Raw genomic sequence first — 11,273 nt, 5'->3', positions numbered from 1 at the left:
CCGGGGAAGAATATGAATGTGTACATGCAGCCGCTTACGGAAGAATTGCAAGAAGCAAAGAGAACTTCATAATGCGTGCCTGGTACATGTACTCGACGCATGACTTGCCGGCGTATGTGCTATTCATGTGTGTGCATGGAAGGTTCCTGCTACGTCTTGAGCTTGCATTGGTTTTCCTTGAAGAGGAAAGGGTGATGCAGCACAGTAGCGTAAGTATTTCCCTCAGTTTTTGAGAACCTTGTTATCAATCCAGTAGGAGGCTTCTCAACAAGTTCCACGAATCTACACAAACAAACAAAGAACTCGCAACCAACACGATAAAGGGGTTGTCAATCCCTTCACGGCCACTTGCAAAAGTGAGATCTGATAGAGATAATATGATAAGATAAATATATTTTTGGTATTTTTTAATATAGATGCAGAAAATAAAGATGCAAATAAAAGTAGATTGGAAGCCAATATGATAAGAGATAGACCCGCGGGCCATAGGTTTCACTAGTGGCTTCTCTCAAGAGCATAAGTATTACGGTGGGTGAAAAAATTACTGTCAAGCAATTGATAGAAAAGCGAATAATTATGATGTTATCTAGGCATGATCATGTATATAGGCATCACGTCCGCAACAAGTAGACCGACTCCTGCCTGCATCTACTACTATCACTCCACACATCGACCGCTATCCAGCATGCATCTAGAGTATTAAGTTCATAAGAACAGAGTAACGCATTAAGCAAGATGACATGATGTAGAGGGATAAACTCAAGCAATATGATATAAACCCCATCTTTTTATCCTCGATGGCAATAATACAATATGTGTCTTGCAACCCTTTCTGTCATTGGGTAAGAACACCGCAAGATCGAACCCAAAGCTAAGCACTTCTCCCATGGCAAGAAAGATCAATCTAGTAGGCCAAACCAAACCAATAATTCGAAGAGACTTGCAAAGATAACTCAATCATATAAAAGAATTCAGAGAAGATTCAATTATTATCCATAGATAAATCTGATCATAAACCCACAATTCATCGGATCTTGACAAACACACCGCAAAAAGAGATTACATTGAATAGTTCTCCACAAGAGAGGGGAAGAACATTGTATTGAGATCCAAAAAGAGAGAAGAAGACATATAGCTAATAACTATGGACCCGAAGGTATGTGGTAAACTACTCACAACTCATCGGAAGGGCTATGGTGTTGATGTAGAAGCCCTCCATGGTGGATTCCCCCTCCGGCAGAACGCCGGCGACGGCTCCAAGATGGGATCTCGCAGATACAGAAGGTTACGGCGGTGGAAATTGTATTGTGGTTGCTCCATGGATGTTTTTGGTGTATGTAGGCTTATATAGGAGGAAGAAGTACATCGGTGGACGCCCGAGGGGCCAACGAGACAGGGGGAGCGCCCTATAGGGGGGGGGGCACCCTCCTATCTCGTGGAGGCTCCGACTGTTTCTTGACTTGCACTCCAAGTCCACTAGATCAGGTTCGTTCCAAAAATCACGCTCCCAAAGGTTTCATTCCGTTTGGACTCCGTTTGATATTCCTTTTCTTCGAAATACTGAAATAGGCAAAAAAAATAGCAATACGGGCTGGGCCTCCGGTTAGTAGGTTAGTCCCAAAAATGATAATAATGTATAAAATAAAGCCCATAAACATCCAAAACAGGTAATATAATAGCATGGAACAATAAAAAGTTATAGATACGTTGGAGACGTATAAGTTCCCGTGCCCCACATGCAAGGAAGCTCTTGAGTTTCATTGGCTGATGGCGGGGCGCAAGTATAGTTGCTTCGACTTGCATAGACAGTTTTAGATCCTCGCCATAAGTTCAGGAAAGACAAGAAGAACTTCATGAAAGGTAGAGTTGTCAAACACTCTACGCTACCTGCGTTGATAGGCCAACAGACCCTAGATCAGATAAACGCTCTCGAGCTAGATCCAGAGCGTCCAGGGTATTCATTGGGTATAATAAGGAACACGCATGGACTCATAAGACATGCTTGTGGGATCTGCCTTATTTCAAAGACCTACTTTGCCCACACAACATCGACGTGATGCACACTGAAAAGAATATCGCCGAAGCCATTTTTGGTACATTGTTTGGCATAGAGGGGAAATCAAAGGATAATACTAAGGCTAGAGACAATCTAGAGGTGCTCTGTGATAGACCGTTACAAAACATGCAAGAACCAAAAGGAAAGCGGAACTGGAAGAAGCCAAAGGCATGGTTCAATCTTGGAAGGCCAGCTATGAAGGAAATTATTTTGTGGGTGAAAATGCAGTTGATGTTCCTCGATGGGTGATACCTCTCCAACGTATCTATAATTTTTAATTATTCCATGCTATGATATTACCTGTTTTGGATGTTTATGGGCTTTACTTTACACTTTTATATCATTTTTGGGACTAACCTACTAACCGGAGGCCCAACCTTTGTTGCTGTTTTTTTGCCTATTTAAGTGTTTCGAAGAAAAGTAATATCAAACAGAGTCCAATCGCAATGAAACCTTCGGGAGTGTGATTTTTGGAACAAAAGTGATCCAGAGGACTTGGAGTGCAAGTAAAGAAGCTTCCGAGGCAGCCACGAGGGTGGAGGCCCCCCCCAATAGGGTGCGCCCCCCTATCTCATGGGCCCCTCAGGTGTCCACTGATGTACTGCTTCCTCCTATATATACCCACGTACCACGAAAACCTCAGGGGCGACCATGAAAAGCAATTTCCACCACCGTAACCTTCTGTATCCGCGAGATCCCATCTTGGAGCCTTCGCCGGTGCTCTGCCGGAGGGGGAATCGACCATGGAGGGCTTCTACATCAACAACATAGCCTCTTCGATGAGTTGTGAGTAGTTTACCACAGACCTTCGGGTCCATAGTTATTAGCTAGATGGCTTCTTCTCTCTCTTTGAATCTCAATACCATGTTCTCCTTGATCTTCTTGGAGATCTATTCGATGTAACTCTTTTTGCGGTGTGTTTGTAGAGATCCGATGAATTGTGGGTTTATGATCAAGTTTATATATGAGAAATATTTGAATCTTCTCTGAATTCTTTTATGTGCGATTAAGTTATCTTTGCAAGTCTCTTCGAATTATCAGTTTGGTTTGGCCAACTAGATTGATCTTTCTTGCCATGGGAGAAGTGCTTAGCTTTTGGTTCAATCTTGTGGTCTCCTTTCCCAGTGACAGCAGGGGTAGCAAGGCACATATTGTATTGTTGCCATCGAGGATAAAAAGATGGGGTTTATATCATATTGCATGAGTTTATCCCTCTACATCATGTTATATTTCTTAATGTGTTACTCTGTTCTTATGAACTTAATACTCTAGATGCATGCTGGATAGCGGTCGATGTGTGGAGTAATAGTAGTAGATGCAGGCAGGAGTCGGTCTACTTGTCATGGACGTGATGCCTATGTACATGATCATGCCTAGATAATCTCATAACTACGCGCTTTTCTATCAATTGCTCGACACTAATTTGTTCACCCACCGTAATACTAATGCTATCTTGAGAGAAGCCACTAGTGAAACCTATGGCCCCCTGGTCTATCTTTTATCATATAAGCTTTCAATCTACTTTTATTTGCATCTTTACTTTTCCAATCTATATTATAAAATACCAAAAATATATTTATCTTATCATACTATCTCTATCAGATCTCCCTTTCGCAAGTGGGCGTCAAGGGATTGACAACCCCTTTGTTGCGTTGGTTGCAAGTTCTTTGGTTGTTTGTGTAGGTGCATGGGACTTTTGAGGAGCCTCCTACTGTATTGATACATTGGTTCTCAAAAACTAAGGGAAATACTTACACTACTATTTCTGCATCACCCTTTCCTCTTCAAGGAAACCAACGCAAGCTCAAGACATAGCAAGAAGGATTTCTAGCGCCGTTGCCGGGGAGGTCTTCGCTCAAGTCACGACATACCAAGTACCCATCACAAACTCATCTCCCTCGCATTTACTTTATTTTCCATTTGCCTCTTTTTTTCCTCTCCCCCACTTCACCCTTGCCATTTTGTTCGCCCTCTCTTTTCCAATCTTCTTCGCTCTCTCTTTCACTTGCCTTTTTCTGTTTGCTTGTGTGTTGGATTACTTGTCGCCATGGCTCAAGATAATACCAAATTGTGTGATTTGTCCAATACCAATAATAATGATTTCCTTAGTAATTTGATTGCTCCTCTTAATGATGTTGAGTCTTGTGAAATCAATGCTTCTTTGCTGAATCTTGTTATGAGATATCAATTCTCCGGCCTTCCTAGTGAAGATGCCGCTACCCATCTAAACAACTTTGTTGATTTGTGTGAGATGCAAAAGAAAAAAGATATATGGATAATGATGTTGTTAAATTGAAGTTATTTCCATTTTCACTTAGAGATCGTGATAAAGTTTGGTTTTCATCTTTGCCTAAAAATAGTATTGATTCTTGGAACAAGTGCAAAGATGCTTTTATCTCTAAGTATTTTCCTCCCGCTAAGATCATCACTCTTAGGAACGATATTATGAATTTTAAACAACTTGATCACGAGCATGTTTCCCAATCTTGGGAAAGAATGAAATTAATGATTCGCAATTGCCCTACTCATGGTTTGAATTTATGGATGATCATACAACATTTTTATGCCGGATTGAATTTTGCTTCTAGAAATCTTTTAGATTCGGCCACAGGAGGCACGTTTATGGAAATCACCTTAGGAGAAGCTACAAAACTCCTTGATAATATCATGGCTAATTATTCTCAATGGCACACCGAACGATCTACTAGTAAAAAAGTGCATGCTATAGAAGAAAGTAATGTTTTGAGTGGAAAGATGGATGAACATATGAGATCGTTTTCTACTAAGAGTGCTTCTATTGATCCCAATGATATACCTTTATCTACCTTGATTGAGAATAATAATGAATCTATGCATGTAAATTTTGTTGGTAGGAATAATTTTGGCAACAATGCTTATAGAGGAAACTTTAATCCTAGACCGTTCCCTAGTAATTCCTCTAATAATTATGGAAATTCCTACAATAATTCTTACGGTAATTTTAATAGATTGCCCTCTGATTTTGAGAATAGCGTGAAAGAATTTATGATCTCTCAAAAGAATTTTAATGCCTTGCTTGAAGAAAAATTGCTTAAAGTTGATGATTTGACTAGGAACATGGATAGACTATTGATTGATGTTGATTCTTTGAAACTTAGATCTACTCCTCTTAAGCAAGATATCAATGAGTCTCTCAAAGCTATGAGAAGTTCCATTGATGAGTGCAAAGAAAGAACCGCTAGATTGCGTGCTAAGAAATATTGCTTTATAAAGGCATGTTCTTCTAGTTTCCATGAAAATAATGATGAAGATCTTAAAGTTATTGATGTGTCCCCTATTAGATATTTGTTTTGCAATATGAATCTTAATAATGATGGGACTGGAGATGATTCAACTTTGGTTAAAAGGCGTCCCAATAATTCAGAGTTTTTAGATCTTGATGCTAAATTTGGTAAAAGTGGGATTGGAGAGGTCAAGACTTTAAATAGTGATGAACCCACTACTTTGGAATTCAAGGAATTTGGTTATGATAATTGCTCTTTAAGAGATTGTATTTCCTTATTGCAATCCGTTGTGAATTCTCCTCATGCTTACAGTCAAAATAAAGCCTTTACCAAACATATTGTTGATGCCTTGATGCAATCTTACGATGAAAAACTTAATTTGGAAGTTTCAATACCTTGAAAACTTAATGATGAGTGGGAATTACTATAAAGATTAAAATTACAGATTATGAGTGTTATGCTTTGTGTGATTTGGGTGCTAGTGTTTCCACAATTCCGAAAACCATATGTGATATTCTAGGTTTCTATGATCTTGATGATTGCTCTTTAAATTTGCACCTTGCGGATTCCACCATTAAAAAGCCAATGGGAAGGATCAATGGTGTCCTCATTGTTGCAATAGAAATTTGGTGCCCGTAGATTTTATCGTTCTTGATATAGATTGCAATCTTTCTTGTCCTATTATTCTTGATAGACCTTTCCTTAGAACGATTGGCGCGATAAGTGATATGAAGGAAGGGAATATTAGATTACAATTTCCATTAAGGAACGACATGGAGCACTTTTCAAGAAAGAAAATTAAATTACGTTATGAATCTATCATGCGAGCTACTTATGAATCAAGTGACAAAGATGGCACTACTTAGATCTATCCTCGCTTTTATGCCTAGCTAGGGGCGTTAAACGATAGCGCTAGTTGGGAGGCAACCCAATTTTATTTCTGTTTTTTGTTTTTGTTCCTGTTTAGTAATAAATTTTGCATCTACCTTCTGTTTATATGTGTTTTCATGTTGTATTTAGTGTTTGTGCCAAGTAGAACCTATAGGATAACCTATGGTGATAGTTAATTTGATTCTGCTGAAAAACAGAAACTTTGCGCTCACGAGAAACAATTCAATAAATCACAGAAACGTGTTTTTGCGTTGATTCTTTTTTCTGTAGATCAATAAAAAAATTTCCTAAGACTTCCTATTTTGGTTGGAGTTTTAGAGTTCCATAAGTATTCGAAAGTTACATATTGCTACAGACTGTTCTGTTTTTGACAGATTCTGCCTTTCGTGTGTTGTTTGCTTATTTTGATGCATCTATGGCTAGTATGTAAGGGTATGAACCATAGAGAACTTGGAATACAGTAGGTTTAACACCAATATAAATAAAGAATGAGTTCATTACAGTACCTTATGTGGTTGTTTTTCTTTCTTTGACTAACGGAGCTTATGAGATCTCGTGTTGAGTTTTGTGTTGTGAAGTTTTCAAGTTTTGGGTAAAGATTTGATGGACTATGGTATAACGAGTGGCAAGAGCCTAAGCTTGGGGATGCCCATGGAACCCCAAGCTATTTAAGAATATCCAAAAGCCTAAGCTTGGGGATGCTCCAGGAAGGCATCCCATCTTTCGTCTTCGTTCATTGGTAACTTTACTTGGAGCTATATTTTTATTCGCCACATGATATGTGTTTTGCTTGGAGGGTCGTGTATGATATTAGTCTTTGATTTTTAGTTTACCACAATCATCCTTACTGTAGACACCTTTTGGGAGAAACCCGGTTGATTTGAAATTTATTATAATACTCTATATGCTTCACTTATATCTTTTGAGCTAGATGATTTTTGCTGTAGTGCTTCACTTATATCTTTTAGAGCATGGCGGGGGCTTAATTTTGAAGAAATTTGTTAATCTCTCATGCTTCACTTATATTATTTTGAGAGTTTCTTAGAACAGCATGGTATTTGCTATGGTTATGAAATTGGTCCTAGAATGATGGGCATCCAAGTTGGGTATAATAAAAACTATCATAGAAGTGAATTGGATGCTATGATAAATTTGATACTTGATAATTGTTTTGAGATATGGAGGTGGTGATATTAGAGTCAGGCTAGTTGATGTTATTGTGAATTTAAATAATACTTGTGTTGAAGTTGGCAAGTCCCGTAGCATGCACGTATAGTAAAAGTTGTGTAACAAATTTATTGCATGGGGTGCTCTTTTGATTGCCTTCCCTTATGTGGAGGTCGGGGGCGCGCGATGATTAACTCCTACCAACCTCCCCCCTAGGATCATGCGCATAGTCCTTGGTTTTTGATGACTTGTATATTTTTGCAATAAGTATATGAGTTCGTTATGACTAATGTTGAGTCCATGGATTATACGCACTCTCACCTTCCATCATTGTTAGCCTCTTCGGTACCGTGCATTGCCCTTTCTCACCTTGAGAGTTGGTGCAAACTTCACCGGTGCATCCAAACCCCGTGATACGATACGCTCTATCACACATAAACCTCCTTATATCTTCCTCAAAACAGCCACCATACCTACTTATTATGGCATTTCCATAGCCATTTCGAGATATATTGCCATGTAACTTTCCACCGTTCCGTTTATCATGACACGCATCATCATTGTCAAATTGCCTTGCATGATCATGTAGTTGACATCGTATTTGTAGAAAAGCCACCATGCATTTTTTTCATACATGTCACTCTTGATTCATTGCCCTTCCCGGTACACCGCCGGACACATTCATATAGAGTCATATCTTGTTCTAGTTTCGAGTTGTAATTCATGAGTTGAAAAAATAAATAAATAGAAGTGTGATGATCATCATTATTAGAGCATTGTCCCTTATAAAAAAAGGAGAAATGCCAAAAAGAAAAAAAAGAAAGGCCAAAGAAAAAAACAAAAAAAGAAAGAAAGAATAAAGGCCAAAAAGAAAAAAAGGAAAGGCCCAAAAAAAGAAAAAAGGGAAAAAAGGGGGCAATGTTACTATCTCTTTTTCCACACTTGTGCTTCAAGGTAGCACCATGTTCTTCATATAGCGAGTCTCATATGTTGTCACTTTCATATACTAGTGGGAATTTTTCATTATAGAACTTGGCTTGTATATTCCAACGATGGGCTTCCTCAAAATGCCCCAGGCCTTCATGAGCAAGCAAGTTGGATGCACACCCACTTAGTTTCTTCTGTTGAGCTTTCATACATTTATAGCTCTAGTGCATCCGTTGCATGGAAATCCCTACTCCTCATGTTGACATCAATTGATGGGCATCTCCATAGCCCGTTGATTATCCTCGTCAATATGAGATGTCTTCTCCAAACAACCTCCACCATCATATTCTATTCCACCCGTAGTGCTATATCCATGGCTCACGCTCATGTATTGCGTGAAAGTTGAAAAAAGTTTGAGATTGCTAAAGTATGAAACAATTGCTTGGCTGAAACCGGGGTTGTGCTTGATGGGAGTATTTTGTGTGATGAAAATGAAACATATCCTAACTATATGATTTTGTAGGGATAAACTTTCTTTAGCCATGTTATTTTGAGAAGACACGATTGCTTTGATTAGTATGCTTGAAGTATTACTATTTCTTATGTCAATATGAACTTTTATTTTGATTCATCTGGATCTGAACATTGATGCCACAATAAAGTGAAATACATTGAGAAATATGCTAGGTAGCATTCCACATCAAAAATTCTGTTTTTTATCATTTACCTACTCGAGGACGAGCAGGAATTAAGCTTGGGGACGCTTGATGCATCTCCAACGTATCTATAATTTTTTATTGTTCCATGCTATTATATTACCTGTTTTGGATGTTTATGGGCTTTACTTTACACTTTTATATCATTTTTGGGACTAACCTACTAACCGGAGGCCCAACCCATATTGCTGTTTTTTTTGCCTATTTCAGTGTTTCGAAGAAAAGGAATAGCAAACGGAGTCCAAGCGGAATGAAACCTTCGGGAGCGTGATTTTTGGAACGAACGTGATCCAGAGGACATGTAGTGCAAGTCAAGAAGCTTCCAAGGCGGCCACGAGGGTGGAGGGCGCGCCCCCCTACTGGGCACGCTCCCTATCTCATGGGCCCCTCGGGCGTCCACCGACATACTTCTTCCTCCTATATATACCCACGTACCCCGAAAACATCAGGGGCGACCACGAAAATCTATTTACATCACCGTAACCTTCTATATTCGCGAGATCCCATGTTGGAGCCTTCGACGGCGCTCCGTCGGAGGGGGAATCGACCATAGAGGGCTTCTACATGAACACCATAGCCTCTCCGATGAGTTGTGAGTAGTTTACCACAGACCTTAGGGTCCATAGTTATTAGCTAGATGGCTTCTTCTCTCTCCTTGAATCGCAATAGCATGTTCTCCTTGATCTTCTTGGACATCTATTCGATGTAACTCTTTTTGCGGTGTGTTTGTCGAGATCCGATGAATTGTGGGTTTATGATCAAGTTTATCTATGAGAAATATTTGAATCTTCTCTGAATTCTTTTATGTGTGATTAAGTTATCTTTGCAAGTCTCTTCGAATTATCAGTTTGGTTTGGCCTACTAGATTGCTCTTTCTTGCCATGGGAGAAGTGCTTAGCTTTGGGTTCAATCTTGCTGTGTCCTTTCCCAGTTACAACAGGGTCAGCGAGGCACGTATTGTATTGTTGCCATCGAGGATAAAAAGATGGGGTTTATATCATATTGCATGAGTTTATCCCTCTACATCATGTCATCTTTCTTAATGCGTTACTCTGTTCTTATGAACTTAATACTCTAGATGCATGCTGGATAGCGGTTGATGTGTGGAGTAATAGTAGTAGATGCAGGCAGGAGACGGTCTACTTGTCACGGATGTGATGCCTATATACATGATCATGCCTAGATAATCTCATAATTATTCTCTTTTCTATCAATTGCTCGATAGTAATTTGTTCACCCACCATAATACTTATGCTATCTTGAGAGAAGCCACTAGTGAAACCTATGGCCCCTAGTCTATCTTTTATCATATAATCTTTCAATCTTCTTTTATTTGCATCTTTACTTTTCCAATCTATTTTATAAATACCAAAAATATATTTAACTTGTCATACTATCTCTATCAGATCTCACTTTCGCAAGTGGCCATGAAGGGATTGACAACCCCTTTATTGCGTTGGTTGCGAGTTCTTCGTTTGTTTGTGTAGGTGCGTGGGACTTTTGAGGAGCCTCCTACTGGATTGATACCTTGGTTCTCAAAAACTGAGGGAAATACTTACGCTACTATTGCTGCATCACCCTTTCCTCTTCAAGGAAAACCAACACAAGCTCAAGACGTAGCAATGGGTATGCAGCAAATCTAAAGAAGGGAGCGAGTCTTGATAAATTGAAAATATTTGGTCTAAAAAGTCATGATTGGCACATATGGATAGAGCGGATAATGCCGGTGATGTTGCCGGGCTTCTTCCCCTAGGATGAATGGCTAGTACTGGTAGAGCTGAGCTATTTCTTCCGTGTTCTTTGTGCGAAAGAACTATCCTCTAGCCTCCTAGAAGAAATGGAACAGTTAGTGTCGGAGTTCATCCGCAAGTTAGAGATGATATTTCCGCCAACCTTCTTTAATCCAATGTAACACTTGATTTTGCAACTCCCGACCGAGGCACGATTGGGGGGCATGCAAAATCGTTGGTGCTACTCAACTGAGAGGATGCAGAAGACGCTTCGAGCAAAATGTAAAAATAAACATAGAATAGAAGCATCGATGGCCGAGGCATTCATCATTGAGGAGGCGTCAAACTTCGTGACAGCACACTGCGAAGCCAAAAATCATCATTTGCGTAATCCGAAGCCTCAGTACAATGCTGACGAGCCTACAATGGGTCAATCCAACCTCAACCCATTCAAAGGGAATCTCGCACCATCCAGTGCTTGGAAACCAGTATCGTTGGATGTTGAAGAATGGCGGACCATTTT

The sequence above is a fragment of the Triticum aestivum genome, chromosome 1B, assembly GCF_018294505.1.
Source record: "Triticum aestivum cultivar Chinese Spring chromosome 1B, IWGSC CS RefSeq v2.1, whole genome shotgun sequence".
NCBI lineage: Eukaryota > Viridiplantae > Streptophyta > Magnoliopsida > Poales > Poaceae > Triticum > Triticum aestivum.
The sequence above is the reverse complement of the archived record's forward strand: the minus strand, read 5'-3'. Positions refer to the sequence as shown.